The sequence below is a fragment of the Lithobates pipiens genome, unplaced genomic scaffold (assembly GCF_037356315.1).
Source record: "Lithobates pipiens isolate NorthernLeopardFrog02 unplaced genomic scaffold, aLitPip1_a1.2 Scaffold_13, whole genome shotgun sequence".
NCBI lineage: Eukaryota > Metazoa > Chordata > Amphibia > Anura > Ranidae > Lithobates > Lithobates pipiens.
Genome location: NW_027507718.1, coordinates 170,239,817 through 170,256,150, shown reverse-complemented (window position 1 = coordinate 170,256,150; position 16,334 = coordinate 170,239,817).

Genomic DNA, 16,334 nt, shown 5'->3' with positions numbered 1-16,334 from the left:
TTTCTCACCGAAAATCCTCTGGCTTACTGGGTCTTGAGGATGGATCACTGGCCAGAGCTTGCACAGTGTGCAATTGAGCTACTGGCCTGTCCTGCATCCAGCGTTCTTTCGGAACGCACATTCAGTGGTGCTGGAGGCTTTGTAACTGATCACAGGGTACACCTGTCCACCGACTCAGTTGATCTACTGACCTTCATAAAGATGAATCAGTCTTGGATCACCACCAGCTACCAAGCACCTGAAGCTGATGTAACCGAATACATTTTTTTGAAATGCCACATCCCTTCAAGACTGCCTATGCTGATGCTGAGTGACTATCTTGTTATGTTGACTGACTATCCTCTTCCTCCTCAATGATCTCTTGGAAGAACATTTTTGGTTCTGGGTGACGCCACCAGTGGCTAAGGCCCAATTTTTCCGCCCCTGTTTAACAGGAGCGTGTAATTAAAATTTTTGATGCAATGCTTTGCAGCAGGGCTCATTCCTGCACTCCAACTAGAGTATTTGGGAGAGGTTGCAGTGTCGTGGCACCAGCACCAGTGCTTAAGGCCCAATTTTCAGCCCCTGTTTAAAAGGGGCATGTAATTACAATATGGGACCCCCATATACTACCTAATAAAGGTTTTAACCCCCTGATTGCCCCCAGGTAACCCTTTCACCCCCTTTTGCCAGTGTCACTAAGCGATCATTTTTCTGATCGCTGCATTAATGTCACTGGTGCCGCTAGGTAGCTAGTTATTTTTTTTAGGTTCACCGCCAGGTTTTTAAAGCGCTAGGTACCCCCATATACTACCCAATAAAGGTTTTAACCCCCTGATTGCCCCTAGTTAACCCTTTCACCCCCTTTTTCCAGTGTCACTAAGCAATCGTTTTTCTGATCACTGCATTAGTGTCACGGGTGCCGCTAGGTAGCTAGTTATTTTTTAAGTTCACCGCTAGGTTTTTATAGCGTTAGGTACCCCCATATACTACCTAATAAAGATTTTAACCCCCTGATTGCCCCTAGAGTTAACCCTTTCACCAGTGATCACCGTATAAGTGCCACTGGTGACGCTGGTTTTCCAGTTAGTTATTTAGGTTCCCCGTCAGGTTTTTATATAGCGTCAGGGACCCCCATATACTACCTAATAAAAATTTGAATCCCCTGATTGCCCCTAATTAACCCTTTCACCAGTGATCACTGTAAAAGTGTTACGGGTGACTCTGGTTAGTTAGTTTGCTTTTTATAGCATCAGGGCACCCACCATTTATTACCCAATAAAGGTTTAACCCCCTGATCACCCGGCGAGTGATATCAATTAGGTTTTAGGGTCAGGGTCTGTGTCGCCCCAGGCAGCACTAGGTTAGTGCCAGTACCGCTAACACCCACGCGCAAAGCATACACCTCCCGTAGTGGTATAGTATCTGAACAGATCAATATCTGATCTGATCAGATCTCTACTAGCGTCCCCAGCAGTTTAGGGTTCCAAAAAAACGCATTGTTAGCCGGATCAGCCCAGATACCTGCTAGCACCTGCGTTTTGCCCCTCCGCCCAGCCCACCCAAGTGCAGTATCGATCGATCACTGTCACTTACAAAACACTAAACACATAACTGCAGCGTTCGAAGAGTCAGGCCTGATCCCTGCGATCGCTAACAGTTTTTTGGTAGCGTTTTATATTTAAATCCTGAAGGCGGTGCTTGGATTTCAGGGTCCCGTACATGGCTAGGCTCCCAAAAAGTCCCCCACATGTGGTATCCCCGTATTCGGGAGAACCAGCAGAATTTATTTTGGGGTGTAATTTCACTTATGCCCATAGCATGTGTGAGCAATATATCATTTTGTGACAACTTTGTGCAAAAAAAAAATTGTAGTATTCCTGCAACTTGTGGCAAAATATAAAATATTTTGTGGACTCAACATGCCTCTCAGTAAATAGCTTGGGGTGTCTACTTTCCAAAATTGGGTCATTTGGGGGGGTTTTGTGCTATTTTGGCATTTTATGGCTTTCGAAACTGTGATAGGTAGTGAGGCGTGAAATCAAAAATTTGCACCCTTAGAAATCCTGAAGGCAGTGATTGGTTTTCGGGGTGCCGTACGCGGCTAGACTCCCAAAAAGTCCCACATATGTGGTATCCCCGTACTCAGGAGAAGCAGCAGAATATATTTAGGGGTGCAATTCCACATATAACTATGGCATGTGTGAGCAATATATCATTTAGTGACAACTTTTTGTAAATTTTTTTTTTTTTTTCGTGTCATTATTCAATCACTTGGGACAAAAAAAAATTCAATGGGTTCAACATGCCCCTCAGCAATTTCCTTGGGGTGTCTACTCTAAATGGTATCATTTGGGGGGGTTTGTACTGCCCTGACATTTTAGCACCTCAAGAAATGAGATAGGGAGTCATAAATTAAAAGCTGTGTAAATTCCAGAAAATGTAATCTAGTTTGTAGATGCTATAACTTTTGCACAAACCAATAAATATACGCTTATTGACATTTTTTTTACTAAAGACATGTGGCTGAATACATTTTGGCCTAAATGTATGACTAAAATTTCGTTTATTCGATTTTTCTTATAACAAAAAGTAGAAAATATCTTTTTAATTTTCAGTCTTTTTCCTTTTATATCGTAAAAAATAAACATCGCAGAGGCAATCAAATACCATCAAAAGAAAGCTCTATTTGTGGGAAGAAAAGGACGCAAATTTAGTTTGGGTACAACATTGCATTACCGAGCAATTACCAGTTAAAGCAGTGCAGTGTGAAATTGTAAAAAGACCTCTGGTCCTTAGGCTGACAATTGGTCCGGGGCTTAAGTGGTTAAAAATGTACCACTTCAAAATTACAAACAGATTCTACTTAACACAACAAACCTACACAGTCCCTGTCTTGTTTGCACCGCCTGTATACTGCTGTTCTGAGTATATAGGGCCTGGGGGCCCCACGCCTTTCCTTTTTTTTTGTTTGGGTATGGGGTTCCCCTTAATATCCGTACAAGACCAAAAGGGGCTGGTAATGGGCAGGGGGAGCTACCCATGCCATTTTTCTCAATGATTTTCATCCGTATTGACGGAACCAGACATTACATTAAAATCGCAAGCAGTTTTAAATGACTTTTTTTCCGTTAAATGTCATTTTGTGCAGGGACTGTTTTAAACAGTCTATATCTTGCATATTAGCCTTTAAAATTAGCACTTTTGATTTCGAACGTTGGAGTCCCATAGACTTTAATATGGTTCTAAAGTTCGTACAAATTTTCGGTCCGTTCGAAGGTTCTGGTGCGAACCGACCGGGGGGGTGTTCAACTCATCCCTACTCATGACACATCAAAGGAAGCACCTCCATGGTTAACAGAGGACAGAATTAAAATTAGACTTGGGAAACTTAAGATTAATCAATCATTGGACCAGATTGCTTGCACCCGAGGGTACTTAGGGAACACAGTTAAGTAATTGCCAGAGACTTGGTTCCTAATTTTTGCTGACAATCTACTGACTGAAATGGTACCAGCTGATTGGAGAAAAGCCAATCTAGCACTAATATTTTAAAAGAGCCCAAAATACATCCCTGGGAATTACAGACCAGTTAGCTTAACATCAATAGTATGTAAACTCTTGGAGGGGAAGATAAGGGACTATATACAAGATTTTAGTAATGAGAATGGTATCATTAGCAGGAATCAGCATGTATTCATGAAGAATTGTTCTTGCCAAACCAATCTATTAACCTTCTACGAGGAAGTGAATTGCCATCTAGATAAAGGAAGGCCCATAGACGTGGTGTATCTGGATTTTACAAAAGCATTTGACACAGTTCCCCATAAACGTTTACTGTACAAAATAAGGTCCGTTGGCATGGACCATCTGGTGAGTACATGGATTGAAAACTGGCTACAAGGGCGAGAGGGTGGTGATAAATGGGGAGTACTCGGAATGATCAGGGGTGGGTAGTGGGGTCCCCCAAGGTTCTGTGCTGGGACCAACCCTGTTTAATTTGTTCATAAACGACCTGGAGGATGGGGTAAACAGTTCAGTCTCTGTATTTGCAGACAATACTAAGCTAAGCAGCTTGGCTTCATTCCTCACATGACTGGGCTATTAATATTCCTGGCTATGCACTCTTTCGGAAAAACAGAGTAAAAAGGAAAGGTGGAGGGGTCTGTCTGTATGTGAGAAGTGATCTCAAAGCGAGTAAGAAAGAGGACCTGGTGGACGGAGAGTGTGATGAGTCTGAGGCATTATGGGTGGAACTGCATACAGATGTGCTTAGTTCAAAGTTAATCATTGGAGTTTGTTATAGACCACCCAATGTTAATGAGGAGGTGGAGACTCAGCTCCTTGCACAGATAGAAAGGGCTGCAAGGGCTGGGACAGTGATAATAATGGGGGATTTTAACTACCCAGAAATCAACTGGGGTAATGGCACTGCTGGGACAGTTAAAGGGCAAAAATTTGTAAACCTATTACAGGACAATTTTATGGTCCAGTTTATTGAGGCCCCAACTAGGAATGATGCTCTGTTGGACCTGGTAATCTCAAACCATGCAGAACGTATTCCTAATGTTCAGATAAAGGAACATCTGGGTAGCAGTGACCATAACATGATTTCATTTGATGTTAGCTGTAAGCAAAAATCACATACGGGAAAGATAAAAACACTTAATTTCAAGAGAGCAAATTTTCCAAGGATGAGGGCTGCTCTCCAGGACTTAGACTGGGAGAGAATATTGGCACCAATGGGCACAGAACAGAGATGGGAATTCTTCAAAAAGACGGTTTGTGATCTCACGGCAAAGTATATTCCCATGGGCAATAATTTTAAAAGGTTAAAAATAAAACCGATGTGGCTCACGGCCAGAGTTAAAAAAGCTATAAACTATAAAAAAAGAGCTTTTAAAAAATATAAAAATGAAGGAACGCTAGTGTCATTTAAATGTTACAAGGAATATAACAGAATATGTAAAAAGGAAATCAAGGATGCAAAAATTCAAAATGAAAGACAGATTGCAAAAGATAGTAGGACAAACCCCAAAAAATTCTTCAAATATATTAATAGTAAAAAGGTTAAAGAGGAAGTAAACCCTGATGAGTTTACTTCCTCTTTCTTTCCCTGCAAAGGCAAAGCATAATGGACTACTATGCTTCTTGCAGGAAAAAAATATTTTGAGCAACAGACAGCATGGATTCATGAAAGACAGAAGTTGTCAGACAAACCTGATTTCTTTTTATGAGGTGGTAAGTAAAACCTTGGACAGAGGGGTGGCGGTGGACATGATATATTTGGATTTTGCAAAAGCGTTTGATACAGTTCCGCACACACGGCTCATGTGTAAGGTAAAGTCTACAGGTTTGGAAATATCAGTTTGTAAATGGATAGAAAACTGTCTAAAAGACAGAATTCAGAGAGTAGTGATTAATGATTCTTACTCTGAAAGGTCTAAGGTTATCAGTGGTGTACCCCAAGGTTCAGTGTTGGGACCCTTACTTTTTAATATCTTTATAAATGATATTGGGTCTGGGATCAAAAGTAACATTTCCGTGTTTGCAGATGACACCAAGCTATGCAGTGGAATAACGTCCTTACAGGAGGTCTCCAATTTACAAGCCGACCTCAATGCTCCGTCTAATTTTGCGACTATGTGGCAGATGAGGTTTAATGTTGAGAAATGTAAAGGAAAATCCGATTGCCTCTCGGGGGATCAGGAAGGAATTTTTTCCCCTGCTTTAGCAAATTGGATCATGCTCTGATGGGGTTTTTTGCCTTCCTCTGGATCAACTGTGGGTATAGAATTGGGTATATGGGCTGGTATGATATTTATTATATATATTTTTTTTATTTTTTTTTAGGTTGAACCGGATGGACTTGTGTCGTTTTTCAACCTGACTAACTATGTAACTATGTAACTATGTAAGGCAGAAAAATGTAAAATAATGCATTTAAGTGGCAAAAATATGAATGCAATCTATACGTTGGGGGGAGAACCTCTGGGGGAATCTAGGATGGAAAAGGACTTGGGGGTCTTAGGAGATGATAGGCTCCACAATGGCATGCAATGCCAAGCTGCTGCTAACAAAGCAAACTGATTTTTGGCATGCATTAAAAAGGGGATTTTTAAAAACGATAATTCTCCCGCTCTACAAGATTCTGGTCCGGCCACACCTAGAGTATGCTGTCCACTTCTTGAAACTTCTTCAAACTCATTAGTAACCCCCCTCTCCCCAACTGTTACCTCAGCTGATAGCAATCTTCTATCTGATGACTTGACCCAACCCAATACACACTCTAAATACCTTTTTCATGATAACATTTATGGAACAATTCACCAAAGCATGTAGTGTAAGGGCCTGCCTCAATACTTTCAAATGCTATTTTGATTTTTTTAACACATTAATTTTCTTGCTATGTAATAGCAGAATGTCAAAATGTGCTTCCATTTTGTTATTATGACACTTCTTACCTGTCCGGTGGGCTGCCAATAGTGTAAGTAAGGAGGGGCTTCCCAAAGTATCACACATTGTTTAGGCATTCAGCTCTCAATCAAGTGTAGCGGGTTACCTCTCCTAAACATCCCCCCTCATTTTTTTATCAAGGGCCCATCAGATGGGGGGGATGGGGGGGGTTAGGACTCTCATAAGGGGACCTTATACTTTAGGCTTTAAATACTAATTTTAAAAAATGTTATACTAATTTTGTCCAAAAATGTGGGTGTCTAATCTGCATGCAATGTTGATTTGTCAAATTACTTGTTTTTTTTCTTGTGTCACTACACAGTGTCCTTCAACGCCACAGGAATGGCAGACTGTGGCCTCCCACTTTGCCATTTTTCGTCAAGTTGTGCCTTTTTCACCAACAGTGCAAACCCAGGTTCAGAGTGAGATGAGGGGACAGTCTCTTCTTCAGATAATCTTATTATGTTGTGGGTCTGCTACACACACACCTTCTTTTTGTTAACTAATGTGTAGTGCATTACTGATCTAAATCATGCTCATTTTCAGCACCCTGGCAGGAAAATGGCATGATTGTCCAAATTTATACATCACTGTGGGTGCTTTTTACTAAAGGCACATCCACTATGCACTACAAGTGCACTGCAAAAGTACACCTGAAACTGCACTTGGAGTGCAAAGTTGAGTTGCCTTTAGTAAATCACACTCCTTCTCAGCACAAACTCAAATTTCACTACAAATACATTTTAATCCCAATGAAAAAGGAAGCCACACATTGTTGAGAATTCAACTTTTTAATACAAGCACATTCATATCTGCATTTAGTAAAGGTTTTTACAACAAACCAAGATATTTTGGGTATCCAAAACCCAGTTTAATCATATTTATTTTTTACTTGTTTTTTTGTGTAAACAGGCATGTATCAAACCGTAAAATACAGAACACAGGAACTTACAAAGTTCAACTTGGAAAAGTGAAGACAATATCAGACATGAGTATGTACAAACTGGGCTGATATTGCCTTCATCACATGGGGTGTGACTCCTGAAAAATAAAAATTTGGAAGATGCACACAGTGTGTCAACATGTGCTATCTCCCATCATGGGGGATCAATGTACACGCTTTGAGGCTGCAACCCCTTCATCTCAGACACTTTCCACAAAACATGTACATTGATCCCCCATGATGGGAGATAGCGTATGTTTACACACTCTGTGCATCTTCCAAATTTGGAATTATGCAAAATACAACATAAAAAAAAATCTAAAATAAAATCCTATCAAGTTTTTTCGTTTTCACACTCTCCCCAAAACATCAATGATGTTCTTCATTTTATTTTTAACATCATTGATGTTTTGTTGTACAATTTCCAAATCCCTATTGCACCCCATTATCTCCCCGATCAAGATCTGGGCACTTTCACTGGTAAAACGGGAATCTTCCTCCACATCACCTAGAAACAAACAAAACAAACACACAATGTAATCCAAATATGGTGATATACATTGATGAGCTTACCGGAAGTTGTGTTCTCCGACACTCACCTGTTGTGGTGACAATTTGGCCAACCTCCACGATCTCTCCTTCTTCCTCCTCCTCCTGCTCCTGCTCCTGCTCCTTTGTTTCTTCTTTTGGAAGTTGCCCTTCTTTGGGAGGGGTGTGGTCCCTGGTGTCCTCATGGTCCCTGGTGTCCTCATACTTGCCGAGTCTTCTCTCCCCTATGAGAATGTAAACAAAGATTAATTAGCACACAGAGGGCAGAAATAGGAATATGAAACATTGCTTGGAAGTGTTGTACAATTGTTTTTTTGGGCCGAGTTACAAGGTGAGAACATTATTGGGGCCACTTTGTTAGGCTGGAATACTTCCCTGCAGAACGATGTTTCATACAAACGAACGAAACCATGACCTTGAAAGTGGCCATTTTAAAATGCACAACATGAAATCAAAGCACATGGAGCATGTATGCAAGCAAGAATAATCAAATGAACACATGACAACTACTTACTTTTTTTAAGAACACGCTTGATCCTTAGGTACTGCTCGTGCTCCCTCAGTTTCAGGTCTGACCAGCGTTTTCTCAGTTGATCCTTGGATCGGCGTACCCCAAAATTCTTCAGAAGACTCTTCACAACTTTATTCATGATCTTGGCCTTTCTGATATTTGGGTTTGGGTAAGGTCCATACTTCCCATCATATTCGGTCCTGTTCAATATGTCGACCATCTCCAACATCTCTCCAAAAGACATATTTGAGGCCTTAAATCTTGTCTTCCTGGATCGGGATGTTTCAGGCTCCGGGCTTTCCACACCCTCCTCCTCGTTAGTGGAACTATTATTGCACACCTGTGTTCTCTCCGCCATGTGCTCTCCCCACTGCGTGGGAAGCGAAGGGGCGGAGAATAGTCTGGAAAGAACGTCAGGGGCGGGCGGAGTTTCACGCATGCGCACTGTATATAAAACGCCACACATGTGTATCGTCCGTACGATCTGGGAGGAGAGTGTGAGTCACGGACGCGGCGAACGTCGAAACGAAGGTAACATTTTTAACTTTGTGCTTCACTAGACTAGACTGCTTGTATCTAGGCCGCTGTTGGGACAAGATTAGGAGGGATTTTAATTGCATTATTAGTATTTAAGGGTTTGTTGTCTTGTGTTGTGTCTTGCAGACAAAATGGACCCATTCAACAATCCCAACTTTATGGGGCTCTTCCTCAAGCTCTACATGGAGATGCCCATCCTGTGGCAGTTCCACAACAAATTTTATTATGACACATCAAAGAGGAACGCAGCACTGGAGAAACTGCTTGCTTTGGTGCAGATCAGGGTCCCCACGGCAGACATGACATATCTGAATCGCAAAATTGTGGCCATGAAGCTTACATATTTCAGGCAGAGAAAGAAGCACCTGGAGTCCTTGAGAGCAGGAGATCCAGATGCTGTTTATTACCCCAGGATGGTGCACTTTGACAGGCTGCATTTTCTGGTAGACCAGGGGTACCCAGGCCACCACTCAGGCCACCACTCTCCAGGCTTCCACCAAGGCATCCTTCACCCCCAGCTGAGGCTTCTGATGTACAACCTGGGCCTTCCAGGCAGCACCATGTGGTGGGGCCCAGCTTGAGACAGGTATTGCATTGTTTAACATATTTCTTGTGTTACATTTAATGATGTTAACTAGATGTTCTTATTGATCAGTAAGTTGTGATTTCTCAAAGTGGTTTACATCTCAATAGACAGTAGTGACCAAAAATGATTGGGACAGGAAAGAAAAATGCTGGTGTCAGAATGATAGTCTGTTCTATTTGGTAACATTCAAATAGCAAAAGCCAGGAGCACAAAATGTTGTGATTGATGATCAAAAAACTAAAACTATGTCCCCTTTTCATACACAGGAAGACCTCAGTCGGGGGGAGGCTGTGGCAAGTGGCAGCCAGGAGGTCCACCATCGCCCTTCTTCTCCTCCTGCCCCAGCTACAGGAGCCCAGCCACAGCCTGGAAGGATGCCTGGTGGGAAGTCACAAAGGAAGACCAGAGAGTGATGGCCTGGGATGAGTCTGGTGTGCCAGAAGATGCAGCCTCTTCAAGATCACCATCCTGGGGACAGAAATGTCATCTGAATTTCCTGCTCTCTAGGACTTCAGACTTCTCTCCCTGAGATATGTACTCCTCAGGCCACCAATTTTTTTATATGTCATTTAGTCATGTCTGCCCTGGGGGCCAAAGGCTGCACCAAAGTTAAGAAGTTTCTCCAGTGCTGCGTTCCTAGTTTTATTTTCGAGCAAAAAAAAAAAACATTTTATTTTTGTTTGATGAAATACTTGTGTAATGTGTTTTCCTTCAAAAAGTAGAGTTTATTTGTGAGCAGGCAGGTACATTTCCAAAATACAAAGTGAACTAAATAACAAGGGGTACCAACACTAAACAACCTCCTGTAGATTAAAAAAGCAAAAGAAAATGTAAAAAATACAATAATGTTGTTGTAAGTTTACACCCAAAAAAAAGGTAAAAAAAAAGGAGAAATGAGCAGTGTCTTTAACCACTTCCCGACCAGCGCACGACGATGTACGTCGACAGAATGGCACGGGCAGGCATATTGGCATACAGGTACGTCCAATATTCAATGCCGCCCTGCCATCGGGAGTGCGCCGCCGGCGGCGCGCTCCCGCGCTGGTTGGGACCCCCGTGAGTCCGGTCGCGGGACCCGCGGACTCGATCGCCACGGGCATCACCGCAATCGTCTCACGGAGCGTCCGAATGGAGGAAATGCTGTGTAAACAACATTTCTCCATTCTGCCTAGCAACTAGTGACGCTGATCTCTGCTCCATGTGATTGGAGCAGAGATCAATGTTCACTAAATGAAAGCCCAACCCCCCCACAGTTAGTAACACACCCCTAGGAACACTTAACCCCTACACCGCCACCCACTGGTTAACCCTTTCACTGCCAGTGTCATTTACACAGGAATCACTGCATTTATATAGCAGTGATTACTGTATAAATGACAATGGTCCCAAAAATCTGTCAAAAATGTCCGATGGTTCCCCCACAATGTCGCAGTCACAATAAAAATCGCTGATCGCCGCCATTACTAGTAAAAAAAATAAATAATAAAAAATTATTAATAAAAATGCTATAAAACTATCCCTATTTTGTAAACGCTATAACTTTTGCGCAAACCAATCAATAATCGCTTATTGCGATTTTTTTTACCAAAAATATGTAGAAGGATACGTATCGGCCTAAACTGAGGGAAAAAAATGTTTTTTTATTTATTTTTGGGGGAATTTATATTTATTATAACAAAAAGCAAAAAATAATGCGTTTTTTTTCAAAATTGTCGCTCTATTTTTGGTTATAGCGCAAAAAAAAACGCAGGGGTGATGAAGAAAGCTCTATTTGTGGGAAAAAAAGGACGTCAATTTTGTTTGGGAGCCACGTCGCATGACCGCACAATTGTCAGTTAAAGCGACGCAGTGCCGAATCGCAAAAAGGGGTCTGGTCTTTGACCAGCAAATTGGTCCGGTCTGCAAGTGGTTAAAGGAGATTTTTAGGGAATCCCCCCCCCCAAAAAAAAACATCCAAAAAATAAAAAAAACATTGTGTAGATGTGACTTAAACTAAAATTGTATTGCTGAAATGGTTAAAAAAGAGTAATGAAATCCGTTCGGGAGAAGTGTGTGTGACTATGAGCATTAAAAGAAGTTGGTTCTTGCAGCATTGTAAAGAACAAGAGAATGCGCTTGATGAATGATTTTTTAACATTGCAGCGTGACGAATGTGCTATATCGCTTACGAGCAGTAGTTTTACCTGGACGAGCGCTTCCGTGTCGGAATTTGAATGTGAGCATGCGTGGCACTTGGTCCGATGAAAATGCTCTACACATGATCGGATTAGGTCCATCCGGCCCAGTTGGTCGGGAAATCTTTCCAACATGTTGGAAAATTGGGTCGGACGGAGATTCGGACAGAATCAGTCCAATGCATACCACACACAGTCGGATTATCTGACGATACGGTCCGATAAGACTCATTCCGACAGATTCTCTGACCGTGTGTACAAGGGCTGAGAGTGATGTCATCATGGCTTGGCCAGTCAGACAACCAGAGTCCGCAAACCCAAAATAAAGACCGGTGAAGATGGAAGTCTCTGCAGGGGTGACAGTGAGCCGCTGGAGGGCTTCGTTTTAACGTAAGTCTTTCATAATGTACTAGTGTGCAGTGCATATCAGCACATTATGATATATATTTTTTTTTTTTACATTTACAAGCTTACACATTAGCCGTGTGTGGGGAACTGTGTCATACACTTCACTTTTGTCCAAGTATATTTTACAAAGTCCAAGTATACTACACCCACAGTCACTCCTTTATTCAAGTTTTTGCTTACTTCCTCATAAATAGAATGCAGATTTGTTTGACAATTTTGGTCTTTTGTGAATCCATGCTGCCTATTGCTTAAAATATTGTTCTCTAGCAAAAACTCTTCAATGCGGTCTTTTATCAGACTCTCAAGTATCTTTCCAACTACCGAAGTTAACTAACTGGTCTGTAATGCAGTCTTTGATCCTTTTTTAAATATAGGCACCACATTGGCCCTATGCCAATCCAGTAGAACCAAGCCAGTCATTAAATAGTCCCTAAAAATTAAAATACATGGCTCTGAAATAACAGAGCTCAACTCATTAAAGTGGTGTTCCGCCCAACAAAAAAAAAAAAAAGAAAAGCCAGCAGCTACACATACTGCAGCTGCCTGCTGGCTTTTAACAATAGGACACTTACCTGTCCTGGAGTCCAGCAATGTCGGCACCGCAGATGATGGTTCCATCAGCTGTCGGGTGCTGCTGCTGCCATTGCGGGTAAGGGTACCCAGCAGTGTAGTCTTATGGCTTCACGCTGGGAACCCTACTGTACATTCGCAAGGCCACGCTTCTCTCACCTACTGGCCTGGCAACAGGGGGGGGGGGAGCCCTGCGGTGATGTTATGGTTCGCGGCCCGGACACCTGGAAGGGGGAACAGAATACCTGTCAAAGATAGGTATCTTGTCCCCCAGAAAGGTGTCAAATGTGGCAAATGAGTGGAAGTCCTACTTTTAGGTCAAACTCTGCATTAAGGACACATGGGTGTAAGCCATCTGGTCTAGGTGCTTTATTCACCTTTATTTTGTCCAAATGCTTCTGAACCATATCAATTTTGAGCCACATTTAGGTGGGTGCTAAATAGGTTTAGATAAGGTAAGCGTTAGGTAAATGTAACCAAGGCCTTACACTTTTAGGCTTGGTTGCTTGTTTTGGGAGAGGGGAGTGACAGAGTAGAGGGGGTGTGGCCACCTACACTCTATCCGAGAAAGATTCCCCTTTACCTTCCATTTGAAATGTTCTTGAAGGGAGGCGGACTAGGGAATGGGGTTCAGGCAGCTTGTATGGAGAGCCCTAGACCAATCATTAAATTGCATTGGCAGGGGCAGGACTCGCATATAAGCTGGGGGTCACATGCTTCCAGAGAGATGAGAGGAGTCAGAAGCAGAGAAGAAGGAAAGATGTAGCGAACATGGAGCAGGCTTGAAGGCCTGGGGGTTCAGAAACCCCACCACTGGATAGCAGGGGGTTCAGAGACCTCAGTGCCGGATGCTCCTAGCAGCCACAATGTAGTCCGGAGAGGTGGACCGGGCATCCCAGCCTGGGATGTACCCGACCATACGGAGGAAGAAGTAACTGAAAAGAGGACGGAGTAAAAGGGAATCGACCTTCTGTGGCAATCATGGACTGTCCATGGGAGAGAACAAAGGGAGTGCAACCCAGCAGTGCTTATCCATCAAAGACACTTTCCTGAACTGACGCGGAGGATTGCAGGAGTCAAGATAGGCAGGTGATGCCTGGGGCTTCTAAGATCCACAATACCACAATGTCTTTCAGAGGGGCATTGGTCAGTTCACTACAGGAAAGGACATGGGGACAGAAATAGGAACCAGAGTGTTAGAGGAAACTCATATTCTCTAACCGCTATGTAGCATCCTTCAAGCAAATAATAAAAGTTTCTAAAGTTATCATGGACTGTCTGCTGTTTATGTGATTTGTGCAGGGGTGGAACAGCGGAGAGAGTTAACAGAAAGGTATGAACACCCAGCAGCTCCCAAGGGAGTAGTGCGCTACATATATATATAGCCAGACAAATCAGCGTCTTCCTGTTCTTCAGGGACAACCTTACTTTCTTTCTTATTTCTGAATTCTGCATGGGGGGCCTCTCACTTCCTGAAAACGTTGTCCTTCTCTCCAGAGGCGTACTAAGTAGGGGGCAGGGGGGTGCGGGCCGCCCCGGGTGCCGCACACTTGGGGGGTGTCAGGCCTGCACCCCCCTCCGCGATTATAGGGGTGGCAGTGCTACGGGCATGGCCGCTGATCGCCCATCCAGGCACAGTGCGTGCGGTCACGGCCAGCCAGTCACAGTGCGTGCGTCCTCTGTAGTGCCTCCCCCCCCCCCCCCCCCCGGCGCCGCGGAGTGATTCCTTCCTGTCTCTCCGCGTGTAGGAGCAGTAAGGCGGCGATTCAGTCACTCAGCTACTCAGGCTCACTGACTCAGCATCGGCAGCATCTGGCATCTCCTGCACAGTGCACACAGTGAGTAAGTTGAGGGACTGCAGCTATACTAAACATCCATGATCCAGAAATGTTCTTTACACTGTAAAATGTGTTTGTCCCTAAAGACCAATACTGGCAATGGCTGCTCAGTATTCACAGTAGGGAGAATTTTATGAGAAAAGTGTCTTTGGGGGGACAGTCCCTCCAAAGACACTTTTCTCATAAAATTCTCCCTGCTGTGAATACTGAGCAGCCATTGCCAGTCTAGTCTTAAAGTCAAATTGCACTAGGCTGACTCGAATGAAAATATAAATCACGCACAATGCATTGCTAAAAATATGTTTTATTGCAAGAGGTATACATATAACGTACACGTATAAGTGCCATCTGTCATCAGTGCCATATCAGTGTCACGTGTCATCAGTGCCCTGTATTAGTGCCATCTGTCATCAGTGTCACGTGTCATCAGTGCCACATATTAGTGCCATCTGTCATCAGTGCCACGTATCAGTGTCACGTGCCATCTGTTATCAGTGCCACGTGTCATCAGTGCCACGTATTAGTGTCACGTGCCATCTGTTATCAGTGCCACGTGTCATCAATGCCACGTATCAGTGCCATCTGTCATCAGTGTCATGTGTCATCGGTACCACATATTAGTGCCATCTGTCATCAGTGCCACGTATTAGTGACATCTGTCATCAGTGTCACGTGTCATCAGTGCCACGTATTAGTTCCATCTGTCATCGGTGCCACGTATTAGTGCCACGTGTCATCAGTGCCAAGTATAAGTGCCATCTGTCATCAGTGCCCCATATTAGTGGCATCTGTCATCAGTGCCACGTATCAGTGCCACATCGTTGTCACGTGTCATTGTCCTGGTGCTCCAGGGCTTTCAAAAGTGTAATAGTTAGTCAACAATTTAGATGTGTAATTTATGCTCCTAGAACACGTGACAGTGCTCAATGCATGTTGGGCCTCTCTATGTGGCCAGGCTGTGAAAAAGTCCCACACATGTGGTATTGTAATTCTCAGGAGGTGTAGCAGAATTTATTTTGGGGTGTCATTTGTAGTATACACATGCCATGTGAGAGGAATGACCAATTACAATGACAATTTTGTGGGGAAAAAATCTTTATCCGGCTCTTGGGACACTATTCCTCTCACTGACGCCAACAGGTCACCATTCCTTCCTTTGACACCAACAATAGGGCATGATTCCTCCCATTGACAAATTTGTGCAATAAATATTCTCGAGAAAATGAAAAAAAGTTGTGGGTGTTTTTTCAAGTTGCCCAGCCCACCCCTATTTCTCCTCTCATTTTTAGACAGACATGCCAAGACCTGCCCAGCCCCTCACCCCCATCCCATCATGTTTTGGACAGCAGTTTCTTCTGAGAGAGGGGGGGGGGGGGTGCTTTGGAAGTCTGTTCTGTTTGTTAGAAACTGTAATATAGATTACAATGCAACATGCTGCAGATTTTCTACAGTGTACAACCCTGTGATTGTTTCTGCATGGCCCTGATGTACACTGTGTGCATGGTGTGGCACTGATGGGCACTGTGTGCATGGTGTGGCACTGATGTCCACTGTGTGCATGGTGTGTCATTGAGATGGGCACTGTGTGCATGGTGTGACACTGATGGGCACTGTGTGCATGGTGTGACACTGATGGGCACTGTGTGCATGGTGTGGCACTGATGGGCACTATGTGCATGGTGTGGCACATGCCCAGCTGAGGGAGCTGCATGTCAGTAATACGTTTAATGCTCCATTTCCACTAGTGCGACTTGCCATGCGACTTTTGACACAAAGTTGCATG